This window comes from Carettochelys insculpta, chromosome 4 (genome assembly GCF_033958435.1).
Source record: "Carettochelys insculpta isolate YL-2023 chromosome 4, ASM3395843v1, whole genome shotgun sequence".
In the NCBI taxonomy this organism is placed as follows: Eukaryota; Metazoa; Chordata; order Testudines; family Carettochelyidae; genus Carettochelys; species Carettochelys insculpta.
In genome coordinates, this window is record NC_134140.1 from 120161880 (window position 1) to 120188473 (window position 26594).

The 26594-nt window shown below is 42.8% G+C and overlaps 1 protein-coding gene and 1 pseudogene across 2 annotated transcripts in view; both read right to left on the minus strand.

Annotated features, from left to right (window-relative positions):
• The window catches only part of CCSER1 (coiled-coil serine rich protein 1), a 1054165-nt gene that overhangs the window by 756027 nt on the left and 271544 nt on the right, over positions 1 to 26594 (minus strand). The window lies entirely within an intron of this gene.
• On the minus strand, positions 1369 to 17714 carry LOC142012221 (uncharacterized; annotated as a pseudogene).

Below are 26594 nucleotides of genomic sequence, written 5' to 3' on the forward strand. Positions count from 1 at the left end.
CTAGAGAAGTTGTTGTTCCCCTCTATTCTGCACTGGTGAAGCCACATCTGGAGTATTGTGTCCAGTTTTGCTCCCCCCCGACCCAATATAGATAGGATGTAGATGTGCTGGAGCAGGTTCAGTGGAGGGCAACAAAAATGATTAACGGGCTGGAACACATGACCGATAAGGAGAGGCTTAGGGATTTGGGCTTATTTAGTTTGCAAAAGAGAAGAACAAGGGCTGATTTAACAGCAGTCTTCAGCTTCCTGAAGGAGCGCTCTAAAAGGGATGGAGAGAAACTGTTCTCAGTGGTGACAGACAGCAGACAGCAGTAATAGTCTGAAGGTACAGAAGGAGAGGAGCAGGTTGGATGTTAAGAAAAACTACTTCACCAGGAGGGTGGTGAAGGACTGGAATGTGTTGCCTAGGGAGGTGGTGGAATCTCCATCCCTAGAGGTTTTTAAATCCCGGCTTGACATAGTCATGGCTAGGATAACTTAGTTGAGGTTGATCCTGCTTGGGGCCAGGGGCTGGACTTGACTTCTTGAGGTCCCTTCCAGCTCTGTGAGTCTATGATTCTATGATTTAAAAAGACAGAAAAGACGACTTAGTGATATAATCTTTGAACAGCGATGAGAATAGTACCCAAAAAGTTGAGTTAAAGTACAGCTGCTTTTGGGAGGGGGGAATGTACTCAAATACAAGTCACCAGTGTCCCTCTGGGAAACTACTTGAGTTAAAGTGCCACACACACACACACACACACACGTCACATCTTTATTATACTCAAGTATGCAGAAGTTAAACAGCTGCATTTGTACTCAAGTAACTTTTGGAGTACTTTTTCCACCTCTGCCTTTGCATATTAAAAACAAAGGGTGAAAACCTGCTGAAATGAAGCTCATTGCAAAATTTTCAATTACTTCACTGGTGTTAGGCTTTCACTACAGGATGTAGTTCCAGAAAACCTTAACTTGACTGACTCATATTTCAATCCTCTAAAGTGCACACATTCAATATTAATCAATTCAATTAGAGCCGTCAAGTAATTAAAAAAGTAATCACAATCAATCATATGATTAAAAATAATAACAATTAATGTTGTAACTAAACACCCTATTAAACAATAATAGAATACCATTTATTTAAATATTTGGAATGCTTTCTACATCTTCAAATACATTGATTTCATTTACAACACAGAATACAAAGCAGTTAATGATGAATTTATGTTTACTTTTATTACAAACATTTGCATTGTAAAATAACTTAAATTTACCTCTTTGCAGTGCAGTCTCATTATCATGTAAGTTGAACTTGCAAATACAGAATTATGTAGAAAAGAATAACTGTGCTTAATAATAAAACAATGTAAATCTTTAGACCCTAGAAGCCTACTTGTTCTACTTCCTTTTGCCGATCACTCAGGCTAACAGGCTTGTTAACATATGCAGAAAATAATGCTGCCCACCTCTTGTTTACAGTTCACCTGCTAGTGAACACAGGTGCTTGCACGGCACTGTTGCAAATGGTGCAGCAAGATATTTACATGCCAAATGCGCTAGATATTCATATGCTCCTTCGTGCTTCAACCATCATGCCAGAGGATGCCGATTATAGGTTCTGCTTGCTAGTGATCTAAAGCGGCGTGAGCAATGCATGTTCATTTTAGTCATCTGAGTGGAATGCCACCAGAAGGTTGATTTATTCTTATTTTTATTTTTGTGATGGTGGTTTGGGTTCAGTAGTTTCTACATCAGAATGTTGCTCTTTTAAGATATCCAAAAGCATGTTCCACACCTCTTCCCTCTCAGGTTTTTGGAAAGCACTTCACATGCTTAAATCTTGGCTCTAAGGTGATAGCTATTTTTAGAAAGCTCAGATTGGTATCTTCTTTGCATTTGGTAAAATCTATTGTGAACGTGTTCTCAAATCTAACAACATATGCTGGGTAATCATGAGAGACTGCCATAACATGGAATATATGATAGAATGTGGGTAAAACCACAGAGCAGGAGACATAAAATTCCCCCCAAGGAGTTCAGTCACAAACTTGCATGGCTCGAGTAGTGTTTCCTGCTTTTGCTGTTTTTTAAAATCCTTATCTCTCAGCATTGATAGTTGGCACTTTTAAAGAGCTAACATGGATGTGATAATGTCTTTATGGCAAAACATGCACTGAATCGCAGCCGACGTGGAGTTCCATCTGGTTGAAATATCTTGTACAAGAGGTTCTTGTTTTGACTATTTGCATTTTATTGTACTTCTGCCTCTGTACTGTTGGCCAAACTGTGTTTGCAAAGGCCAACATGTTTTCTACATTTTGTCTGCACATTTTCAAAACCACCATCACAGAGCACTACAGTAATCGATCTCTGTAACATGTGGGCAATGCACATTGTGCGTTCAAAAGGCAAGCCACTGGCTGCTGCTACCATATTACGTGCACTGTCAGTACTAACAGTTTTCAACATTTCTTCAACATTCCATTCTTTTGCAACATCCATGAAATACTCTGCATGTGCTCCAGCATAATTTCTCTCTTCAGCTTGAGTTACTGTTACAGCAAACAAATGCAGTGTCCACACAGCATCAATAAGTTATGCTGTGGCACCCAGACAGCTATTGCTCAAGGATGCTCAAGATTGCTCAAGGATGACCAGTAATCACCAACCAAAGCAACAGCCGGTGGTTTTTTTTTTAGAGAATCTTCAACTTTGTAATCTTCTCATTATTATATGTCATTTATTGTAATGCACTGATTCCTCGGGAGAGCAAAGTGTGTGACTGATTGGAAGATGCAATTTGAATAGCATCTTTTAGCCCTCTATCATTTACAATGTTGCGTGGCCTGCAGTCCATAGCTATCTACTTTGAAACAGCATTGGTTAAGGTATTTTATTTCATTATATGGCTGAGCTTATAGCTGTCCTGAAACTTTGTAATTGTACTCTGCTGCAGCTGGCTGGATTGACTTGCTGGTGGTGAGTCATTTGTAGCGTAAGATCCAGAGGCAAAGCATGCTTGACAGGGAGGTGTCACTGCAAAGTTGAAGTGCTTCTATGGTATTGGAACTCGGCCTTACAATAGCAACAGATAACAGTCCTTTCAGGCAAAAAATCATTTGGAGGTATTTGGAACATAATCTTCCCATTCAAAAGACCTGAGCTGTTTGTTGCTGCTTTGCTCCATTAACTTTTTCTGATATTTTATCACTCCAGATCATGAAAACACAATAGATTGTGTTAGTGTCTTGAATAATTCAAGAAATTCATCTATATAATGAATACATTTGCGTTCTATTCAAAAAAGTCCTTTTTTTCCTCTCATTAAGTCAGCACCTTGGAGATGAGAGGGGCATGAGTTGCATGGAAAAAGGTGAGTACTTGATGCTGCTCCTGTTGGTTTGGGTTTCTGAGCTCACCAGGTTCACCTACTGTCTGTAGAGAGCTTCACCTTAGAAGTCTCGTTCAGTGTTGGGGGAGGACAGGGAGGGAAATGACTTGGGCAGAAGGACAGTCAGGGAGAACAGAGGATGACAGGTCAGGGGAACAAACAATAACTTGGGCAGGAGGAGGATAAGGGAGGTGTCTTGCTGCTACTTTTGGAGGGGTGGCTTCACGTACCACACTCACGGCCTTTTACTGAATGAAGTTAGCCTCTTTTCAGTGGGGTGAGCCCTGGGTTGCAGAAGAATGTGGATTTTACCTCAGGGACTCATACCAAAAGGGAAGAGAGACTGGTGCAAGGAGGTGGAGCTCACCAAGAACATCTGTGGTATACCCCTGGAGCAAGCAGGTGGCTACAAGCAATGCGCAGAGCTTGATTTACACACAAGCTAAGTAAAGTACAGTTTAGGGTCTCAGATTATGAGGGGCTTCTAAGGGTATGTTTACACAGCAAAGTTATTTCAAAATAACAGCAGTTGGCTTATTTCAAAACAGGCAAACCTCATTCTACGAGGGGCATGTTAATGAGGGAGGTCAGAAGACATGAATGAGGCACTGACATGAATATGCAGCACCTCATTAGCATCATGATGGCTGCGTGCAATTCAAAAGTGCTGCTTTAAGAACACACGCTGTTCTCTTCTTCCTATTTGGTTTTAGGAAGAAGGGGCTTTCTAAGTCAGGGAGGTCTTTTCAAAAAGCCCTCATCTACATGGACGGTTGTGCATCCTGAAAGCAGCACTTTTGAATCACAGGGGGCCATCATTATGCTAGTGAGGCTCTGTGTATTCATGTCAGTGCCTCATTAGCATCTTCTGAAGTCCCTCATTAACATGTCCCTTTTGAAAGGAAGGGGCCAGCGTAGACACAGCCCAGGGAATTGTGTCTATTACAAAATAAACCATCGTGCACTCAAAGTCTCTGTTTCGAAATAGTCTCTATTGTCTGCAGACACTCTGTTTGGGGATAGCTGAGGGCTATTTCGAAATGCATTTTGTGTGTAGCAGCATTATTGCAACAGAAGCTATTTAAGTTTTACATTTGTTCTTTCTCTATTTTAGCTTTTGAACCTATCCTATTTTTACTGGCATTAATTACATTAGGCACCCAATCACCCCAACATTTTTGGTGAAAGCCGAAACAAATCAGTTGTAAAGCATCTCTGCCATTTCCACATTATCTGTTGCCATTTCACCCTCTACTCTGCCCTTTGTTTTCCTCTTGTTTCTAACATATTTGTAGAATGTTTTCTTGTTGCCCTTTATGTCTCCAGCTAGACTGAGCACATTCTGTGCCTTGGCCTTTCTAATTTTGCCCCATCATACCTGGGTTTATAGTTACACTAGTTTATATTCATCCTTTCGTAATTTGACCCAGTTTCCCACTTTTTATAGGACTTTTTAAAAAACTTTTAGATCATTCAAATTCTCCTGCTTAAACCATGCTCTTGCCATACTGCATATCTTGCCTACCCAGTGGAATAGATTGCTCTTCTGCTTTAATAATGCCTCTGTGAAAAACTGCCAGCTGTCTTCAATTGTTTTTCCTCTTAGACTTGCTTCCCATGGGGTCTTACCTACCAACTCCCTGAGCGTGCTGAAGTCTGCCTTCTTGAAATCCATTATCTTTATTTTGCTATTTTTCCCTTCTACCATTCCTTAGAATAATGAACTCCGTCATTTCACGATGACTTTCAAACGAGCTGTCTTCCGCTTTCAAATTCACAACGAGTTACTACCTCTTTGTCAAAATCAAATCTAGAATAGCCTTTCCCCTTGTTGTATTCTCATCTTCTGGAATAAAATAAAATAAAAAGTGCTTCCATTACATATATATATGATAACATCTCCTGTCCTTCTTGAACAAGCTGTACCCTTCTAAATCAATATTACACTCATGTGTATTATCCCACCAAGTCCCTGTGCTGCCAAATATGACTTATCTGTGTTCATTTACTAGAACTATGATTTTTATAGCCTATTCCCCATACTTCTTGTATATGTATACCAACATTTAAGATACTGATTTGACCCTCCCCACCCACATGGGAGATGGGTGAAACTGCTGCTTAGGGAGGCAAGCTCTCCAGCCTATGGCCCTGCTTATACTCCACCCCTGCTCTGCCCAAACCCTGACACCTGCCCAGTCCCTTCCCACTGACTCCCTCTTCTCCCTGCTCACCCAAATGCGTGAATCCAGATGTAGAAAATGACATGTGGAGAAAAAAAAACACCTCTAAAATTTCTTTCTAAAGAAAATGGAGCATGTTTTCCACCGCATGCCAAGTTGCGAAGACTGAACATGCAAAAGGCACTTAACTAAAAACACTAAATTTGGGGAAAAGAAATGTCAGTCACAGGGTCTTTTTTAATATACCCTGAAGTTTATAGAGATTTATGTGCAAAGACTCTGTAGTAAGCGCAAGTCAGTTTTCCAGCTGAATGCAATATTAAATGTTATGGAATACGTGATGCAGCCCTTCTCTGTTTTACATTTTCGTCATCAGTATTTCTAAGCTGATTTTATATTTTGAATAGTCAAGTTCTACATAAAGAAATGATTCCAGATTACTACACATTTAAACTCACTGAAACAAAGATATTACTTTAAATTAATCAGTCTGAGCAGTTTAGTGTGTTCATAACAAAGTTAATTGATTTTAGTTAATGAAACACTAATTTATTTTGTGCGATTTTCATAACTAGATATGTTTATGAAATTTCTCTGTTATCTTTATGTTAAAATACATTTCCAACAATTTTAGACATATCAAATGATTTTATATCTTAGTAATGTACTGGTTTTGGCAAAGCGTTCTCTGAAAACTAGTTCATCAAAAAGTCAGAATTAAAAGGGGAAGCTCATTTGTTCAGCTAGCTGCAAGAACGGGAATGTTATCCATTTAACGTCTCTCTTGGACAGGGAGGATGAAAGAGGAGTAGGGGTGGATAGAAGGAACAGGAAGACTTTGAAAGCAAGTTGCTGTATTATAGTAATTAAAACTTAAAAAATATTTTAGATCAGGTTGGTCTTTTGAATAATTTATTTTAAAACAACTGTCTGCAGGATCCAAGCCTGTAAGGCTAAGGCTGAATACTTTAGATTATGCATCTAAATATCTATGCAAGGATTTTTCAGAGATGTGGTTATATAAGCTTCAGCCACAAACTAATGAAATATTTGAAGCACATTTTAAACTAAGTAGACATAGTAATGCACAACTGTTTTTTTTCAGTAAATTCTGGATTACTAAATGCCTGTTAAAAAGCTTCATTACCCAGCTAATGGCTCTTTCTCAGGTTGAATGTCATGTTATAGGTCTGACAAGCTGGAAGCCTTTTCACTTTTAAGTCAACAGATCTACCTCGGGAGAAGAGCCATGAGTCTGCAAAATGTCTCCCGCGGGGAAAGGAAGAGCGGTGTAGGGGAGCACTAAGACCCAGGGGAGGTCTTTGTTTCCCTTTGCCTCTTAGACCCGCTGCCCATGCTCCCCTCCCCAAAACTTCTGTCTTGTCTTTTTCTTTTCTGCTCTTACAGTCCATGCAATTTCTGACCCATTTCCCAGGTTTCTGTGTTTTTAAGTTACTTTGGCCACCCATCCCCTTGGAACCTAGTTTAAAGTTCTCCTCAGTAGGCTCTATCTCAGTTTGCACTCAAATCCTTCTGTTAGACCCTCTTCTAACACAACATCCACACAAAATAAGTAGAACAGAATTTTATTTATAGGTATATGAGCTCCACCATAGTGATCACAAAACATAGAGGAATAACACAAATATTATTTCTTCTGCAGTACTTGTGCTTTCTCATTAAGCTCTCATATTGCTTCCACAATTGTGCCACATCTGAAACTACACAGTATGCTCTTAAAGACAGGGACCTAGGGTTCACATTTAAACTAAGACACCTGGCAAACTTGCGAGTGCTGTATATTAAGTAATGAGTTATAAAATTTCTTAAGACTTAACAATTGACAAGTCAATCTGTCATGTCTGAGTTTATTCCACTCAAAATCTGAAACAGTTTCAATCTACACCCACTTCTGAAATGAACATTTTTGAAGTCCAGTGGTGGACCTCAAACTCCCACTTGCAGCCCCTTTATCTTGACTGTAACTTGTGAATGTTGTTAGCAATGGGAAGCATTGACTGGGGGCCCTACTGCATCACATGATCCCAGTGCACTTTTGAAATCCAAAAAGACATTCATTTCAGTCTTAAAATTATTTTATGTTCCACATAAATTTGAGGTCCTCTGTTTTTATCAGCCACTTAAGCTGGAATAGAATTAGACAAGTACTAAATGCTTTTTACAATCCCTCCTTGCGCATCACAACTATTTTCCTGATTCCATTCTGCTGACTCCCCTAAATTCTGTAGCAGGTGGACAGTTCAAAACAAAGGACCATGGCTCACACAGCTTTGTAACTTTGTCAGCCTGCTTGCAGCATATCGCCTACCAGCACAAATAAATGTGCACATACACACAACCCTTATGCCTATGGATTTAAATAACCAAACGTTATCAGTGCTACACAGAAAGAGGCAGCTTAAATGTAAGCATTGGCCTGTCTTTGCTCTGAGACATTTATCAAGGCTCTATACAAGCTGCTGATGTGGGTTGCTGGGATGATGCTTTAAATGGGTATTATTAACAAGTTGGAAACGTTTGCAAAACATGTGGAAACTGACTTTATGAAGACTAACAAGTGGAAACATTTGTAAAACATGTTGAAACTGACCTTATGAAGACTACAGAAGCAGGGGATACGTTTGCAGTACAATGTTGCATTTGTTGTGCATTGTTGTATGACATCAAATGAAGGAGAACTTGGAGCATGCAAAGCAAAATAATGTCTGTGGAGCCTTTGAATCAAATCCTACTACCAGCACAAAGCCCAAGTAAATGGGTTTGGTTCTGGAAGTTCGTAAATATTCATGGGTAATCACATGGCAATGAGATGTTGCATCTTTCTTTACAAGCATCCCTCAAGCCCCTCCATGATGGCTAATGTAGCTGCTACTGTAGCAGAAAATTTTGGGCAGTAGATCTGCTTAGTAATAAATGCATCATCCTGGTTCTCACCCTAATCTGGGCCTACCCATTCCCCTGCCTTGTAAACAAGATGGATCCCTGAGCAGACATGCCTCCTTGCCTTCCTGTGCAGTGAGAGGACAGACAGGGTTGATGCCCACCTCACAGTATCAGCCAACACAGCTCAGTCAGCAGAGACAGGAGCACAAGCTGTGCCAGGTAAAGGTCTATGCAGTTTTGATATGCTGTGCAACCACACACACAGTGACAAGTTGGACACAGAGATCCCCTTAAGACTGTCACTTGATGTGCTGAAATACCACTAACCCTCTTCTCTGTGCTTTTGAGGCCCTACCACCTTCTCCTGCTGAGCCACACCCTTTGGTCTCCTCCAGCATTGTCAGGGAGTTGGGGGTCACAGCGTACAGAAGAGTAATATAGACAGGGAGATCTGCTCAGCTGTGGGAGGGCTCAGCCAAGGGGATTTCCCATAACACCCAGGTATACAGCCCCAGTAGGACTAGAACCCCAGATAAATCTATCTTATTCTGTATAAAGTTTTATGCAGAACTAGTTCATAAAATGCTTGGCATCTTTATCAATGAAAGACAGAGATGCAAGGCTGTTTCCCCCCAAGTAACAATTATTTAAACAGGGTTTATTAAGAAACAAAAGTGATTTTATTAAGCATGAACAGCTATGTCACATTCATAAGCATATTTCCATAAAGAATATGGCGTTTACTGTCCCCCACACACTACAAATCAAGTGAGCACTAAAGATACATGGGTAACCTCATGACCAAATATGTAACTTGCACGCATGGTACAACTTTCAATTACTCAGCAGTAATAGTGTATATTTTTGCCCACATACAATCCAACACCAATTACACAATTCCTTTTTTTGTTCCTGTTTTTCATTCTCTTCAAGGCTTTATAAATATTTTTAATCACATGACTATTCTCAGTTCACTAATGTTGAGTATTTTGGTTTTGTGACAGAATCCTATTTCTATTAGGATATTTTTGTTTCAGACTATCAGAGTGTGTTAGTGTTGTAAGGCATAACTGTACTGTTCCGTTTCCCCTCCTCTCCGTAAGTATTCTTTGTGCTATAATTATTTGGGGGGGCTAATATTTGCATATTCACTGAATGTTCTATACTTATAATGTAAATATTCATCTCTATTTTGACCGGTTACTGTAATCCTTATGCAGAAACCTACTTCTGTACATAGGATTTTCAATGTTTTGGCCACTAAAAAAGATGCTGCTTTAGATTCTTTGTTCCCTTCAGCAGAAAAAGCAAAGGAGCTGGCATCAAAATGACTTTTTTTTAAAAACATTTTCCTCCTTCATACAATTTCTTCTCCTCTCTGCAAGTCAGCACAACTCTTGTCCCCAGAATTATCATCCTACAGCATACGTGTCCACAATTCCAGTCCTTCCTCCCTATTTAGTTATGGAAATAAAATATGAAATCCCTAATGTGCAGCTCAGAAAGGAGATAAGAATATCAAAATAGAAGAGAAGAGAATTTGATAGGAGGAGGGAACACAGAAGGTTTTAAAATCATATATATACATTCATTTTTTATGTAGACAATTCTGGCAAGCCAAAGTGGGGTTCACACAAGTGCATTTTGGGAACAGAGGCACTCATCATAAATTTCCAAAAGCCCCTATGTGACTTGGGCTCCTAAGTCCCATTTTAAAAAGTGATGTAAATGCATAGGAGTCTGAGACTTGGGTGCCTGAATACCTAAGTCCTGTTTGAAAATGGGATTTAGAAGCATTCCCAAATTTTGCACCATCTCCCACTAAAATTTACTCAGCACTTTCAAAGATGTTTTTGTTGCTTTTTCCCCTCAATCTTGTAGTTTATTAAGAACCAGTCTATACCACCACACTACATTGGTGCACCTTTGCCACAGTAATGCCTCTGGTGAAGACGAGCTCACCAACAGAAGAGCACTCTCCTGTTGGCATAATCACTCCACCTCAGAGGCAGAAACTATGTCAGGGGGCAAGCGTGTGCACACAACTTTAAATTGATGCAACTTGGGAGGAGAAGCTTTTCATACCTCTGAATGATGTAGCTAATGTCATTTAAACTGTAATACAGAGAAGCTCTCTGTCTAGGATACCGTGACTTCTTTAAACTGGAAGAACTCTCAAGTAGCTGCTTCCTTAGAACTGCAGGTGTCAGACTTACAGGTTCCAGAGCACATTCACATTTTAGACACAGGTAACTTGGCTCAAGCCAGTAGAATCTTGTATAAAACAGGAAACTTCAACTATATCCACTGATTGCTATGATAATAATCAGTGGCATCCTACTAGCTATAGTTTGTTTAATTTGTCTTAATTATAAAACTCCCAAGATTTTTTCATGGAAAACATAAAGGCAAAATCCCACCACTTGCAATACCCCAAGACTGTAATATAATTCTTCCCAGGTTTTGTTTACTTCAAGTGAGAAGAAAAGAAATTGTAACAGTGTTATATTGTTCTTTGGCATGCTTCAGCAATCTCATTAAATTACCATATAAAACAAACAAATGCATCCAAGCTGCACCATGAATTCAGTTTATTGTATTTTAATCTTCTATGAATTCATATAATGAAATTAAGCTCTTCCCAACCTTAGCATTATATGTATATGCATATTTCCTTTATATTTGTTTTCAACTTTATAATGTTTTAATTGTTCATAAGTAACATTATATAATATTATACTTCATTAATCTCATATTGGAGCTACAATTGTGTTTTGAAATCTAATTTGTAACTACTGGAGGGAACATTAATTCACATACCACAGAGTTATAAATTACTAAATGAATTAATTTTTCTCCATCGCTTTAAGACTCAGGACCATTAACACAAGCTGATGCTGTGCTGTACACTAACAAGGGGGCCTAATACAATCAGTTCTCCCTGTCTTGGAATTTCTGTTGAAGCTCATGGGAACTCTATATTCACCAGATGTGAGTCAACTGGATATACAGCTCCTCTGACAGGCCAGTAAACACACTTTTTGGTATTTAAAGTCTGTTAGGTTTTATAGCTGATACCAAAATGCTGCAGGCTTCCTCCTTAGGTGAGATACAGATTTGAGGTAACAAAAATTTTACATAAATAGTCTTCCACTTTTTTTAAAGGAATTCAGCTCAACCATATCAGTACCCCTTCAAAGTTTGTTTTGTGATAATATTCATGCCTTTGAGAAAGATGCTGCTGCTTGAGTCTCTGCTTTCCCTGAACAAGCTGGCTTTGGCCTGGTATAGGTCAATACATATTTGGGATGGATGGACTTTCTCTCTGGATGTAAATTCAGCAAAGCCCTATGTGGATGGAAAAGCCTCTCCTGACAGAACTGTCGGCTATTTAGACAGCCTCAGTGAAGACTTACCTTTGCTGATAGAAGGGGTTCTACCTTCAATCTAGGCAATCCACTTCCTGGATAGCACTAGCTAGCTCAACTGGAAGGTTCCTCTATTGGCCTAGTGCTGTCAACACTAGGGTTTAGATGAGTTTCACTGAGCTGCTCAGGGAGGAGTTTTCACATCCTTGACCAAGAGAGTTATATTGACCTCATTTCCTAGCGTAGAGCGTGACAAAGAAAAAGGCACCTTGATGGATATGCTATGGGGCTGGCCATTGTTCAGACAGATGCAAAAAAAACCAAGTGTTAAAAAATTGATCAGCCTTCCCTGATAAACCCCACCTGAAAATTAAATCTTAGGTTATTTTCCTGTTAAACTGGTTTCAGCTCCACCATAAAAATGTTGGTTCTTGAAAGCTGTAGTGATCAACCAGTGAATGATTTTATAAAAATGGAAGAGTAGGCTGCTGACCAGAAAAGAACAGTGGTATCTGATACTGAGTTAGCAGCCAAACAAAGCATAGCTTGTTGTTGCTGTGAAAACGATTATATAAACATATGGAAATCTGGTCCTTGTTTGATTGGTTTGATGGAGAGAAATCACACAAGCCAACCATTTAATTCCAGACACTTGTTATTTAAAAGAGTTAAGACAGCAGACTAATTCTCTTTGATTAAAAACTGCTGTTAAAAAAGGCACAAATATTCAACTAACAAGCAAAAAAATCAGAGTTTTAATTCTTGGTTACCATCCTAAAAAATTCTGAAGTCCATTTATTTAATAACTGGTATATTTTCAGTTAAATAAATCCTGGTCATCTTTATCCTTACTACAGTTTGAGAGTTTACAGTCTATGGCTACGTCTACACTAGTATTCCTCTTTCGGAACAGACATGCAAATGAGAGAAACAGAGAATGCAAATGAGGCACATATTTACATATCTGGCACCTCATTTGCATATGCTTCTTTTGAAAGAAGAAACACAATGTAGATGTGGCTCTTTCAAAAGTAATCCCCATCTTCAAAAGACCCCTTCTTCCTATTTCTTTTTTTTTTCTTTTTCTAGGAAGAAGGGTTCTTTTAGAGATGGGGATTACTTCTGAAAGAGCCACGTCTACACTGCTTTTCTTTTTTTGCAAGAAGAACATGCACATGAGGTGGTAGATATGTAAATCTGTAAATCTGTAAAACCTCATTTGCACTTTCAATTTCCCTCATTTGCACGCCTCTATCAAAAGAGGAATGCTGTTGCAGACACAGCCTATGTGAGAGTCTATTTGTTTCCTGTTTTCCTTTTATTTGTATTAGCACAATATTTCTCCTAAAGAAATCACCCTTTAAAAAGGATCAGGCTTTGCTCCATTTAATGTACTTATACATATGCTAAAATAGAAATCACATGAAACTACTCATATGCTTAAGTGCTTTGCCATTTCAAGACTTTTGTTTCTGTATCATGGCGCTTGCTCATGTACTGGTAACTTGTGCATGATTTCTGTATGGTTTGCATCTAGCAGCAGAACACTGACCCAATGCACCTGAGGAGCCTTTTTTGCCGCACTGTCCACAAGCTCTTAAGTTTGACCATGGAGACAGCATGAATTTTCAGTTGTCAGTATGGCCAAAGACATTAAAAGGAAAGTTATTTTTAAAACATAATAGCATTAGTTCAGCCTACCTTTCCCTCCCAAACCCTTTGTTAGACACTTGTAGTGAAAAAAGTTCCTCACATCACCATTCTACATATGCATCTTCCTGATTTAAACAATTGAGACTGACTATCTTTAGTTCTTCCTATCCATATAAAAGAATTTTTAGAATAAGTGTTGTCATTTGTGTCCATTCAAGAGCGACTGACTGAACTATCACCATAGCAACACAAAAAGGCTTTGATTGCTTTAAATAAATACCAGTACATCTTTTTTACACTGATTTGTTACTACAGGTTGCACCTCCTACAACTGGCACTCTCTGGTCTGGCAACACCTCTTGTCCAGCAGGACCAGGAATGCTCATAGATCAGAGAACTGGGGCAGGAGAGTATGCTGAGCTGGCTTCCCGGCTGCCCAACAGGGGGTTGTAGTCAGAGCACCAGAGTCCCCCAGTGGCCATGCAGGACTAGGGTCAGGGCTGGAGTGCCAGTGTCCCCTGGCAGCTGTGCAGGGCTAGAACCAGAGCTCTGTCCTCACCTTGCAGCTGTGCAAGGCTGGAGCCATACATGGAGTGCCGGTGTCCAGTGTCCCGTCAGCCACCTGGGGCCAGGGCTAAGGAGCCAGCTGTGGCAGCAAGCTGCATTTGGAGGGCCAGAAAGCCATAGCCAGAGGACAAATGGGGATAGCCAGGGACCTGGGAGCATTAACCTTTCCTGGTCTGGCAAAATCCCTTGTTCAGGGCCACAGAGGTCCCAAGAGTGCAGGACCAGGGAGGTGTAACCTGTACAAATTTAAATAAGATATCCATGTTATGTTCTAGACCAAATGCATTTACAAATGGGGGAGAGATGTGTAAGAGAGGGTTGGGGCCATTTCCTTTCATTCAGATTATTACCTTTTGGTGAGAACAAAATCCTTAGCTGCGTTGAACAGTGTACCATGGAGAAAGAGGGAAAAGAGGGAAAAGGACTCACAGAAAGTAGCTTCCTATTACTCACTGAATACTGATACCATGCTCCATTGACAGCAGAACATAAGCAAGGTCACATGCCTTACCCAAAGGAGATGATAACATACCCCTCTACCAAATAAATCTGTTAGGAAAGAAAGCAGTGTGTGCTGTTGGCACTCCCACAGCAACAAGACCATATATACAGGTTGAACATCTCTATTCCGGCATGTCTGGGACTTGATTGATGCCAAATGAGAGAATTTCCTGGACCAAGGAGGTCAATATTATCTAGCGGCATTGCCAACACTTTTATTGCTTACTGAGCTCTTAGCAGACATTTATGGGTAAATTACAGCACAGAACACTGAGAGTCAGGACTGGTGTCTGTAAAAAAAAAAAACCTTTATGGGGCCACAGGAAATTTGGCCACATCCATGAAAAGTGGTTGTACAGCTAACTAAAATCATGCTGGATTACAGATGTTGTCAGATGAGTGAGTGCCAGGAAAGAGAGGTTTATCCTGTAGTTTTATGGTATGGAAGTATAAGATGTGACATTGTACATAAAAGAGTTACATTGTAAAAAGAAATTAAATCACACTAATACAATGTTGCTTCTAAGCTCAAGAAGGGGAGGTTATGCTGGTTTAAACAGAGCCAGGTGTGCCTGGAAAAGCAGGAACCGGAGCGTTAGGTGCTAAACGGTGATTAATTAAGGTAACTAAGGAGTCATTGGCAGGGGATTGCTGAGGGTGATATGGAAATGAAGGTACATGACTGGTCTCACGGACTATATGAGGTGGGTGTGTGTCTGGTTTTTTTCTTTTTTTCTTTGTCTATTAACTTGCCTTCTTGATCTGTATAAATTAAGAGACCTGAGCCCTGGGAGGGGGCTCACTTTTCTAAATGTATTAGCAGAGCAGCTTTGCTAATAAACAGAGTGGTCTGACAAATCGTGAGTCTTGAGTCTAACTTTGACAATTTGGAGGTCCCACCGAGATGGCAAGCGTCTTCGCTGAGACTATGTGATCCCTGACTGCCTTGCAGGACAACCGTGGCAGCCGGCGCCTGGACATTTAGTCCGAGCGGTCCTCCATGAGACGGAAAGGTGCACAACTGCAGCGCAGTCTACGCCATCGAACCTGTTGGTTCCCACTCTGTTCTGGTAGGGGTCCCGGGATCTAACTTCTGGAATCTGATCCTGATCAGGTAATTATTCCTTCTGGGTTTTGACCGGTTTGAGGACTGTCCTGTCTCTGTGTCTATCCGTCCTCCCTGTGGTGTGTTTGAGTCTGGGTGCCATCTCCGTCCGGAGACTGGCCGACCAAGGGGTTCCCATCCCCGCGGTCTGAATAAGTGAAATCTGAACAATTGCAGCCGCACCACACCTTCAGTATAACCCCTGGTGTGAAAGCAACGGCAATTGAGGCAGTAGCCTGTGGGCTCCTTTCTGTGTGTTGCACCGGGTACTGCTCTGACAATCCCGAATTTCCTTCTTGTGTGAGTGCTGTGTGAAGTCCTCCTGGATAGGTAATCAGAAGTCTAAGGTAGAACAGTTCCCTAAGGGAACTCCGGCTCATTTTATGTATTTTAGGAGGGGGTCCAGACTCTTGTAGGTTTCTTAAGAAATGGTCTAAACTGACCCTGGAGAACCCCAAATTGCAGTGGCCACTGTTAGGTTCTTGGGACAAGGACCGAGTGAACGCCTTAAAAGACAAACTCGCCCTCCCAAAAACTAAATTGGCAAAAGGAGAGGTAGACTGCTTCATGCAGTGGTGGGAAGAGGCAAATCATAGGTGGACTGAATCAAAACTCACCTCTCTTAGAAATTCTAATGATAAATTAAAAGCCCAATTGAATGCAGTCTCTCCCACCACCAGTCCGAGCGCTCCCCTTTACCCAGTCCTGTGTAATGATCCGGATCAAACCCGACCCCCACCATACTCCTGCTCGAGTAAGAAATAAGGGAAAGAAAAGCCTTCAGTAACTACAGATGATGAGAGCAATGATGAGAATGAGGAAAATACCCTCATTGGCCTTGCAGCCCTGCAAAATATTATGAAAAGACAACCCAAAGCAGACTGCAAAAATTCTCTTGATCTCGCTACCTGGAAAAGAGAATCTGATGGGAGGTTGAAAAAGGACTCTGATAAAAATGTTGTGGCACCCTTACGAGTCCTTAAGGTGGAAGGAAGTGAGCCCATATGGAATTATAAGCCCTGGACCCATACGGAACTTTTGTCTATAGTTAGAGGTTTTCCCAAGCCACAGGAAAATCCTATCAAATTTGCTGAGGAGTTTCTGTTAATCTGTGAAACCTATGAACCCTCCGAGACAGGCCTCCTCCAACTGTGTAAACTGTTAGCCTCTACCAGTCAGTATGAAAAATGGTTGACTGCCGCAGACTGGCCAGCTGAGGCACACCATTCAACCATGAAAAGCACTGGCCCCGATTCTGCATATAGAGACAGGTGTAGGGCCCTTTGGAACCGCCTGCATGAAGCCATTCCTAAAGTGTGGTCTCTTAAACCCAACTGGACAGCCATACGTTGTTGTAAACAAGGGCAAGGAGAGAGCCCAGGAGACTATCGGTCCCGGCCAACTGATATTTTCCTACAACATTCAGGAATACAACAGCCTGATGTAAATGGACAGGGGGCCTTGGCACATGCATTTGTTGATGGTCTTCTCCCTGCTACAGGCAGTATGTTAAGGCGAATAAGTGTCGGGTGGGAGACTGAGACCATGGACAAATTGCAGGCAGTAGCAGAGCATTGCTACCGTACTTTAAAGGGAAAGGAGGAACAGTCCTCCCAAAAGTTAATGGCTCTGCAAATGCAACACTACTCAGGGCAAGGCAGACAGCATCAGGGACGGGGACGTGGTCACGGGGCGGGGGGGTGGGCGTGGTGCTGGATTTTCAGGTGTTTGTAATTACTGTAAGCAGCCTGGACACTGGAAGAAAGAGTGTCCAAGCTGACTTAGTAACCATGCAGAAAATCAGCTAAACTCTCCGCTGGCCCCGCCAGCTAATCCCCAACCCTACTTTGCACCACAACAGTGACGGGATGCTGGGGAACCTCAGGAAGTTTTAGCTCCCTTATTACCTCTATTCCCTACTGGGGAATGTGTCCTGACTATTAATGATCTCTCTCTCCCTTTCCTTGTTGATACTGGAGCTTCTCTTTCTACAGTCCGCACCACTGACCTACCTGCGGTTCCCCGATCTGGAAGAACTGTGTCCGCTGTGGGCATTACGGGAATCCCTACCTCCCTTCCCCTCTCAAAACCTTTATCGGTTCAGGTCGGCCCCCTCTTTGAGGACCATGCATTCCTTCTCTCTGATTCCACTCCTTCTGGGTCGGGATTTGCTATGTAAACTTGGCTGTACTATTTACTGTTCCCCAGATGGTGTCTATCTACAAATCCCTCAGTCTTCCCTGCGTGATTCTGCAGCCTCCCTGCTGTCTGAAACTTCCCTTTCCACGCCGATTCCTTGTTGCACCTTAGTTCCGTCCCTTGAATGCCTAATTTCTTAGGTTCCATCCTCTCTATGGCCATCACACCATCTGAAGTGGGCCGATTAAATATTGACCCAGTTCGAATTACTGTAGACAATTCCAAACCTCTGCCTCGCCTGTCTCAGTACCCTTTAAATCCTGAAGCAGAGTCTGGTATTGCTCCAGTTATAACCGCATTGAAAGAACAAGGAATTATTGTTCCCTGTTCCAGCCCCTGTAACACCCCTATCCTCCCAGTTCGAAAGGCTGATGGTTAATCGTGGCGGTTTGTTCAGGATCTTTGAGCCATTAACCGTATTGTCATACCTACTCTTCCAGTAGTCCCTAACCCCGCCACAATATTGGCTTCTATTCCGCCAGATGCAACCCATTTTACTGTTGTGGATTTGTGTTCTGCTTTCTTCTCTGTCCCGGTCCACACTGAGTCCCAGTATCTTTTTGCCTTTTCTTATAAGGGTCAGCAATACACATGGACTACGCTTCCCCAGGGGTATACAGAGAGCCCATCTTCTCTCAAGCCCTAGCCAGGGATCTCGCTGACCTGGTTTTCCCATCGGGATCTACACTGATCCAATATGTAGATGACTTACTCCTCTGTTCCCCTTCATTGTCTGCCTCAGAAACTGATTCATTGATACTCCTTACTGCCTTAGCAAACAAGGGTCATAAGGCTTCCCGCTCTAAATTGCAGCTCTGTCAAACCTCTGTCACATAACTTGGCTTTCTTCTCTCCCAGGGCTCCCGTACACTTTCTCCAACCTGTGTTCAAGCCATCCTTAGTTTTCCCCAACCTCGCTCTCCACGCCAGGTCAGAAAATTCTTAGGCATGACAGGTTTTTGCAGGCAATGGATTCCCCAGTATGCTTCTCTTGCTAAACCGCTCCAGGAACTCACTCGATCCTCTGTGCCTGATCCCATGCCGTGGCCCCCAGAAGCAGATGCTGCTTTTGTTTCTCTTAAACAGAGTTTAGCTTCTGCCCCTGCCTTAGGATTACCTGACTATTGCAAGCCTTTCACCCTTTTCTGTCATGAACAATCTGCTTGTGCACTCGGGGTTCTTACCCAAGAGCACAGTGACAGAAATCGCCCAGTAGCTTATTTCTCTGTGGCCTTGGATCCTGTTGCCCAGGGTTTACCCCCCTGCCTACGCGCTGTAGCTGCTGCAGCACACCTGGTCGAGATGTCTGAGTCCCTTGTCCTCCGTTCTCCTCTCACTCTCATGGTTCCCCATTCTGTAGAAACTCTCCTTCTGCAATGCAATAGTGCTCACCTCTCCTCTGCCCGCCTCACTAGGTATGAACTTTTACTGCTTTCAGCCTCACATATCACTATAAAGCGCTGTTCTCCGTTAAACCCTGCTACCCTCCTCCCTTTGCCTAATGATGGTGAACCCCACGACTGCCTTGCAACTGTCTCTGCTGTCACTGTCCCGCGCCCCGACCTTTCAGATGTACCTCTCCTTAACTCCGACCTTGTGTTGTTCACTGATGGCTCCTGTTTTAGGAATGACCAAGGTCACCTCCCCGCAGGATATGCTGTGGTATCCCTCTCTGAAACTATAGAAGCTGCGCCTGTACCTTCTGTAACCTCAGCCCAGGTAGCTGAACTGGTTGCCCTAACCCGTGCTTGCTTCCTGGCTGAGGGGCACTCTGCCACCATTTACACTGACTCTCAATATGCTTTTGGGGTTGCACATAGCTTTGGCACCCTCTGGCAGGCTCAAGGTTTCCTTACCTCTGCTGGTACCCCTATCAAGAATGGCCCCTACATTGCCGCTCTACTGTATGCAGTTTTACTCCCATCTGCTTTAGCCATTGTTAAGTGTACTGGCCACTCAGCTGTAGACACTGAGGTGGCTAAAGGAAATGCACTTGCTGATGTTGCTGCAAAACATGCTGCCACTATGGAACCTTCGCTAGACGCATTTCTTGGTTCCCTCTCTGTCTCCGTATTACCACCGTTCCTTTCCGATCTCGCCCAGCTCCAGGACTCTGCCCCAGAAGCAGAGAAAGACTCCTGGAGTGCCCAGGGTTGCTCTCTACATCCCGATTCCCTTTGGCGCTCGCCTACTGGTGCCCTCGTAGCCCCTCTTTCACTCTACCCATCTCTGGCCGCCCTGCTACACAGTGTTTCTCATGTCGGAAAGGAGGGGATGGTCTCTGCTATGACTAAGGCAGGATGGTGGGCTCCCCATTTCAGCTCTTTTGCAACCCGCCACTGCGCTGCCTGTACTACTTGCCAAAGCTAAAATGTAGGCAAGTCTGTAAGAGTAACACAAGGGTTTCGAGGTCTGCCGCAAGCACCTTTCTTACACTGGCAACTTGACTTTGTTCAAATGCCTAAGTGTCAGAAATATGAATTCATTTTAGTTATGGTATGTCTGTTTTCGGGTTGGATTTAAGCTTTTCCCTGCCGCAAAGCTGATTCATTGTCTGTGGCCAAATGCTTGTTAAACCATATTATCCCTACCAAGGGAATTCCTGCTACCCTGTCTAGTGACCGGGGAACACATTTTACTGGAAAAATTGTTCAGCATCTGGACCGGGTATTACATGTCACTCACCTATTGCACTGTCCCTACCATCCACAGAGTGCAGGTGCAGTTGAAAGGCGAAACGGTGTGCTAAAAAATAAGCTTGCAAAAATTTGTGACTCTACAGGGTTAAACTGGCCAGCAGCTTTACCACTGGCCCTTATGGAAATTCAATCATCCCCATCTCAAAGGCACAAATTAAGTCCATTTGAAATCATTATGGGACGCCTTATGCGAACAATGGCTACCATTACCCCAGTCCCAGACCTAAACCTGACTCACAGCACACTCCTTCAGTATTGCAAGGGATTAATGCAAGCTGTGAGTCATATCCATTCACAGGTACGAGCAGCCTGGCCAACGAAACCCACCTCTGACGCCTGTCACACCCTTGAGCCAGGTGACTGGGTCTACGTGCGACACCACCTTCGAAAGCACGCCTTGGAACCCTGGTGAAAGGGTCCATACCAGGTATTGCTCATTACCCAGACAGCTGTAAAGCTATCCAGCATCGCAGCATGGATACACGCTTCACAGTGTAAGAAAGCTCCATCCCCAGTGGACCAAGCACCACCGCAGAACCACGCAGAGCCAATTTTGGCTCCAGAAAAAGACGTAAAGGAACAGCCTGCAATACCTTACAACCTACGCCCCCATAAGGGTTGCCAGAAGCAGACGGTAAGCAGACAGCAGGACCCGAAAAGAAGCAGTAGTGAGCCTAGCGCCTGCTGCCTGGTGGACATAAAACCGTGACTGCGGTTCCCTCGAGAGAGGTTGTCAGAACCAGAAAGGGTCCTGCCTTCAACATGTGTCCCTGGTGGAGCCTAATCCTCAGCTACTGGTTTCTTAAGGTCTGGGGAGTCCAAAGTGACAATAACAATTCTTTTATTCAGCAACAAGTGTGGATAGCCCAGACTCTCAATATCTCTAATTGCTGGGTCTGCCGCCACATCCCAGCTCACTCACGAGCTAGCGTCCCCATCATGGCAATTCCTCTGAATTCCTCAGAGCTCACTGGAGGACCTTATCCGCTTGAAAAGACGTGGAAAAAAAATGACACTTGGGGATTGATGAGAACAAATGTTCCTAAATTTATAAGTGTGGTGGAGGGAAAGGGCCACTGGTGCTGGGTGTGTAATGGGACAGGGCTGAATTTAGGGAGAAGCAGCTGTCTCCAATATATTGTGTCCCATGGTATATGGGACTATTCAAATAAGATTGGAGAATGGCGAACCAGGTATGGGGATATGAATTTTTTCTCGACCTGGGATCAGACCGGAAAATCAATCTCTTGCTCCCCCTATAGCCTCCCTGAAAAAAACAACACAATCTTCCAATGTCATGCAAATGTTACTTCTTTCCCCAAGGAAGGTCATCCTGTGCCCTTTGGGGGATATTATTCCTCTTTCGTATATACCTATATGTCAAAAGGGTGCAGCCAACCCTTCCCAGCTTTAATAGGACATCACTGGGTCTGTGGGAGAAATGCTTATACCATGTTATCAGCTAACTGGTCAGGTATTTGTTATCCTGCTCAGCTTTTCCCGCAATTCCGTGTGCTTCAGTCGCTCCCACAAAATCGCCTCCGTAATTTTGGGCGAAAAAGAAGGGATTTGTCAGATGCCAAATGTTATGTGGATAACATAAGCCCTTTGACTTGGGAAGAGGCTGTTGGTATTTCCTTTGTCCCAGTTGGGGGAGAAATACACCATGCAAAAAGGCTTTTAAGATTACAAGCAGTAGTTGAAATCATGGCAAATGAAACCGGAGAAAGTTTAACGGCTCTGGCCAAAGAAGCAGGAGCGGTCCGACAGGTGGCCCTCCAAAACTGTCAGGCATTAGATATAATACTGGCAGCAAAGGGAGGGACCTGCATTCTCATTGGAACAGAATGCTGTGTATATATACCTGATAATACTAACGAGGTAATAAATCGCGCTAGCCACTTGGAGCAAATTGCATACCTTCCCCACGAAGAGCCAAGTTCCTTGTGGAAATGGCTAAGTGGTTTATTTAATTTCTCTAGCCTAGGAAACTGGTTGTTTCAAGGAATTCTGACCATCTTATTTGGAATTTTAATGATTTTTGTATGTTTCCAATTAATCTCTTATTGTATCCAAAGCTGCGCAAGGCACACCATCCAGCAGGTTACCCCTAACCAGAGTGCCAATCTGATGGTTTTAAATATCACCGATGAGAGGAATGAAAAAGAACGGTTAATGTATGGAACCCGGTAATTGTTGGTCATAGGCGTAGCTTGACCAAAAGGAGGGATTGTGGAAGTATAAGATGTGACATTGTACATAAAAGAGTTACATTGTAAAAAGAAATTAAATCACACTAATACAATGTTGCTTCTAAGCTCAAGAAGGGGAGCTTATGCTGATTTAAACAGAGCCAGGTGTGCCTGGAAAAGCAGGAACTGGAGCATGAGGTGCTAAACGACGATTAATTAAGGTAACTAAAGAGTCATTGGCAGGGGATTGCTGAGGGTGATATGAAAATGAAGGTACATGACTGGTCTCACCGACTATATGAGGTGGGTGTGTGTCTGGTTTTTTTTTCTTTTTTTCTTTGTCTATTAACTTGCCTTCTTGATCTGTATAAATTAAAAGACCTGAGCCCTGGGAGGGGGCTCACTTTTCTAAATGTATTAGCAGAGCAGCTTTGCTAATAAACAGAGTGGTCTGACAAATTGTGAGTCTTGAGTCTAACTTTGACAATGGCCAGACAGACTTAAAGTCCCAATGTAGAAATACGATTACTACCAGGGACTATGGATTGGAGCGTATTGTTCCTTTATTGTTTCTTCTTATTGAAGCACAAGATATCACCCCCAGAACTTCTTGCACAATGACTCTTTATTGCCTGCAAGAAGCCCTGAGATTCTGTGCCCAGGTGCTGCCACACTCTAACCAAATTCTTAACCAATGCACTTTTAGTTACTGAAGCAGAATTTTGCCTACTGTGTGCAAATCAAATATGATCTAATAATTCCTCGGTTACGTTTAATGAACAGTGCTCTAATTAAATATTTATGAGTAGCTCCAAAAAGAAAATCACAGTGGGTAGGGGGAAATACAATTGGTATTTTTTCCCTGGTCCCACTGCATGTCAGATTATGAGCCCTTTAAAGAATTTTAACTTTCCGGCTACCTCTTCTGGCATATTCATTTGCCGCTTATAGCAATTAAACAAATGCCATATATTATTTCAAACTTTAAGAACATTTGTTTCTATGAGATAACAAGGTTAATCAAACATTAGGCAGTTCAGACTAAGGCGTGTTCTTTTTTCCAGTTTGCATATACTCTGTTTCCTGAAGATGCTACATGCAGCTTGACAATGGGACAGATTTACATGCCAGGTCACGTAAGTATCTATGAGTTAGTTACTGTTAATATTAATTGGTCCTGATTATGCTTGAGAACTATGATAATGACCAAACTAGCATACAAAGGGGAAGCTATCTGAAGATATAGCTCCACCGTTCAAGCAATTGCCACAACATGCTTTTCAAGACATATGCCTAGCACCACATGGTACGCCTTATGCAGTGCACTAAATGGCCAAACAACAACAATTTGTGCGAAAGAAAACAATCACTACATCCTTGTATGAACTCACACAGTAAATGAGGAAAGACAAAAGCACTGCATCACTTGTGGGCAAACCTTTTCAGAAAAGGATCCCTTCACCTCTGAACTCTCAGTGTTGTCCTCAATGAAAAACTGTGTACCACCTTCACGACATCAGTCAGGGAGCTTCAATTCATAACTTCGTGAGAGACTACAAATCATGAACTGACCAGAGACATTGAATTTATGGCTCACTAAAACAATCCATAACCCACTTATTCCATCTTTTGTTCTATGACAGCAGAGGCATTCACTGCCCACTTCACCTTGAATGGTCGCTTAAAATATATGTTAACTCCTTATGCTGAGCAATTCCATCTTGAATTAGCTGTTACAATTTAATTATCTTTCCCAGACCTGTGTAAGACCAAAATCATGTTTGCTTGTTTTTTTCACAAATAGACAGTATTACCTTTGTTTAGTCCAGTAGACAGTATTACCTTACCCAGCTCATCTTGTTTATATTATTACACATTTTACTTGGTATTTACATATACACACACAGCATCCATTTGCAGGAGAGGATTCTGGACTGGGGGAGGGGTGTAGCAGGGAGTGCAGGATCTGGGATCTAGGAACACACAAAGACAAAACATCGTGACTAATGCTCCTTCCCATTATTTATGACCACATATGGAATGAATTTTGTTCTGTGCACCAATATGGAAAGGATGTATCACATGTCATTTCCATATTAGTGTACAGAACAAAATTCATTCGACTTATGGACAATGTGGGGGGGCTGAAAGGTTCAGAATACAGGAGGAGGCTCGAGGTTGTGGGGGTGAGTGCCCTAGCTGCAGGTGCAAGCTCTGCGGTGGGGCTTGGGATAAGGCATTTGGGCTGCAAGAGGGGGCTTCAGGCACGAAAACAGACTCAGGGCAGGAGGCTGGGTTGAGGGTTCAGGGTCTGGGCACGATTTAGGGTGCAGGAGGGAGCTCAGGGTAGGTGTGTGGGATCTAGGAGGGAGCTCAAGTAGTGGAGCAGGCTCAGGGCTAGGACTGGGACATGGGACTGGAGTGCAGGGTGCTTACCCGGGGCAGCTTCCATTTGCTGGGAGGGAGAACAAGTCACTGCCCAACACTCACCTGTAGGCAGTGCCATTGGCCGTGATCCCAGGCCAATGACAGCTGTGGGGACAGAATTTCCTGGCACTCATGAAGAAGTGGCTCCAGCCCGGGGGGGGAAGGAATGGCAGCACACAGAACCATATCTCCCCTGCCCCCCAATAAGGGTGGCCCAGAACACAGGGGCTTTATGAGCTGCAGCCCAGAGCTTGAGCTGCAACCCCTAAAGCCCTTTTCTTCGTCCAGCCCTGATGCTGCAACCGAAGGAATGCACCTTCCTCCTGGCCATGGGAGCTCAGAGGGAACGTTGATATGACCACACCTACATTCACAAAGACAGAATGTGAGCCAGTCTACACTAGAACTTATGTCAGCAAAATTCGTGTCACTCGGGTGTGAAAAAACACACTCCTGAGTGACATACATTTTGCCAGCACAAGCACTCGTGCACAGCCCTATGTTCATGGGAGATGCTCTCAGGCCAACACAGTTACTGCCACTCTTTGACCTGGTTTGAGCATGTTGAAGAAAAACTGTCTCCCATTGGCATGATATGGTTACATAAGCTTTCTTACATCACCACAGCCGTATGAGTACTATGACATGAAGATGCCTTACTCATTATCAAGTGACCAGCAAGACTGTGCCATTATAAGCTTCTAACCATAAACATGGCTCCAGCCTGTTTTACAAATCGTTACTACAATTACAGTTAAAGTTATGCCTCTGAAGTCAGCAGAGCCACCAGCCACTGCAGGCTCCAGGGCAATGTGGAAGGGAGCCCAGCACCCCAGACTAGAAGGGGTGGGACCAACAGCAGAAGGAGCAGGGCTGATGGCAGTCAGCCCTTAGCACCATCTACACTGTGGTGATAAGCCCCCAACAGACACACAGAATGACGGAGCAGTGCTGCTATGGCAATCCAAAGGGGTTTGGAGCTCCGGCTACCACTGCGGCTACTTTAAAATGCTGGGCCATAGGGCAATTGCTCCATTTGCCCACCTGTGTCAACAGGCCTGCCCCCACATGTATTAAAAAGGCTATACACACTTATGCACAAGTTACAAATATAGTTGTACAAGCATCCTTAACAGTATTCTCAGAGTCTGATGGATGCGTTGCCAATTAATCAACAGTAGAAGCATGGGTCCTGCTGGACTTTTCCCACAGAAAGCTCATTTTACCTATTCCAAGAGCCTGCTTTTATCTTGTGATTCTGACTACATCCATACTCTGCACATGGGCATGAAGATATCTGTCCACTTTTGCCTCAGTTTCATTGTGCCACCCAAGAACACTGGGGTACCACATTTTTGATATGTTTGTTTGTAGTTACTTTTATTCCCATTAGGGGTTGCACTGATAGAGCACCCTCT